Consider the following 2,533-nt stretch of genomic DNA (forward strand, 5'->3'; position numbering starts at 1 on the left):
ATAAACACTGAAGTGTTTTTTTTTGTTTTTCAATGTGAGTAAATTTCAGATCAGTTCTTTAAGATAAGCTGTAATTGTAGTGTTAGAATACTATTTGGATATGATCTGTCATGGTGAGCATTATCTCTAATAATTTTGATGTATTTGTGAAATACTGTATTATAAATATATTTAACTAGACATTTTCTTAAGTGAACTGAAAACAGAAATGTTTCAGCCAAATTTCTGTGGTTCGTAAAATACAAAGGCAACCTGCTGGAGAAGAAAGAAAGAGGCCTGCAGTGTCATATATTTATACCTTGTTTTGAATCCCCAGATTCTTCATGTTCAAACCACATGAGACTTATGGGAATTTAATTAATACTTCCTAAGTTTCAGATTCTTCCTTAGAATAATGAAAAAATATAATGCACTCCTCACATTTTATTGTGACGCTTAAAGGGGCCCATTTAAGCGTCACAATTAAAAAGGTAGGTGAACTTCCTTTCAGTGTTTCACATCTAGCACACAAACAACCTTTATTATTAGTGCTTTGCAACACTACTCTCACCTCTCGCTCCTCTGAACTGCAATTCAACCTCACAAATATTACCCACCCACTTGCCCACACATATATATATATATATATATATATATGCCCTTGCAACTTTCTTTGCCTAATAGCTAGAAAGTTTTAGTTATTATTTTGTGCTAGATTGAAACATTTTAGTCCATCATAAAAAATATTTTGGAAGCAAGATGTAATTACCCAAGCTGCCCTTTGGGCTAGTGAAGCTGAAAGAACAGCTCTGAACCACCATATGGGCTGCGCATGGTGAGGCCTATTGGAACCAAGCATTTAAATCCATTTCTTCCTGAGAACAATTAGATGAAACCATCCAATTCTTCCAGGAGCTTTGAAAATGATCACCTGTTGGACCCAGACTCTGGGTAAATTGCTTTCATTTGAATACAATTTGGAATTTGTTCAACTAATCATAATCTGTTAATTGCATTTTGGAGGAAGAAAGAAATTGAATGAAGCAACTGGTTCTTGTTAGATCTGAGCCAGCTCTGGGATTCAGCATGTGGCTACAGCATTCTACCTTGTTAATCTCAATAAAAGGCGGACTTTGCAAGCTGTAATAATTAAATCGCCCTTTACAAAACAAAATAAATTCTGCATGGGAACATGTTATGCTACACTGTTTCTGATTTTATATATATATATGTTTAATATCCTTATTTACATTAGTCATCTTCATTATCTAAAAATTCCAGCTACCAATAATCTTGATTATTCAGGATTATTGAATAACTATTCATGGTGTTTCTTTAAAATCAAACTTTATTTTTTTAGAACAGTGTTAGGTTCTTCATAGCAAAATTTACTAGAAAGTATAGTTTTCTCACATACCAAATGCACCCACATGCCTAATGATTTTTTACCTTGGCAAAAAGGGGGATATTGAATATAAAGACAACACTATGTTCCATAGTTCTCCTTATAAAAATTTTCTGTAGTCTAAGCAGTAGAAAGAGCATGATTTTCTAATTATATCAAACATAGTTTGTATACTAGTTGTTCCAGCTTTCCTTTTGGTTTGTTCATTTTTGGTTTTGTTTCGTTTTTGTTTTGCTTTGTTCTTTAGAGACAGGGTCTTGCTTTGTTGTCCAATCTGGTCTTGAACTCCTGGCTCCAAGTGATCTTCCCATCTTGGTCTCTCAAAGTGCTGAGATGACAGGCATGAGCCACCACACCCAGCACCAACTTTCTTATTGAGTGAAAATATTCTACTTCTCTAAGCCTCAACTTAAAATGACCAATTCTTTTTTAAGAGTTATCATGACAGAAAATTAGCAAACTTCACATATCACATTTAGCATAGTAGTGTTTATGCCACAGGGGGAAGCAGTAATGCAGTGTTACCAGGCAAAATAGTAGTTTCGAGTGGGGATCAGGGGCGTAAGAACTGAGAAAAGAGCTATTGGATGGCACACTTATTACCTGGGTGATGGAATCAATCATAACCTGAATCTCAGTATCATGTAACATAACCGTATACAAATCTGCACATGCATCCCTGTTGAAATTAAAACAAACAAACAAACAAAACAGCAGAAGTAGTAAAAGTATAGTTATATCACTTTACTATTTGGGTGAATAAAATCCCATCCTAAGTCTACTTTTCTTCTTGTTTGTATGATCAGTATTGATTAATCTATTATCTACCACTTTTGACCTTTCTCTAAATAGTGATTTTATTCAGTACCTATGATTTGTGTAGAAAGTAAAAATGATCATTACCCTCAAGCAGATTATAATGCACTTTAGGTAATGGACCAGAAGAATGGAATTACTCCATATTTCTTGCTTTGTTCTCATAATTATGAGTGTAAAACTGAATGACTATAGAAAACTCGTAAGGTACAATGTCAAGAAGACAACACTTTGGGAGGCCGAGGCGGGTGGATCACGAGGTCAAGAGATCGAGACCATCCTGGTCAACATGGTGAAACCCCGTCTCTACTAAAAATACAAAAAATTAGCTGG

The sequence above is a fragment of the Cebus imitator genome, unplaced genomic scaffold (assembly GCF_001604975.1).
Source record: "Cebus imitator isolate Cc_AM_T3 unplaced genomic scaffold, Cebus_imitator-1.0 Scaffold578, whole genome shotgun sequence".
Lineage (NCBI taxonomy): Eukaryota > Metazoa > Chordata > Mammalia > Primates > Cebidae > Cebus > Cebus imitator.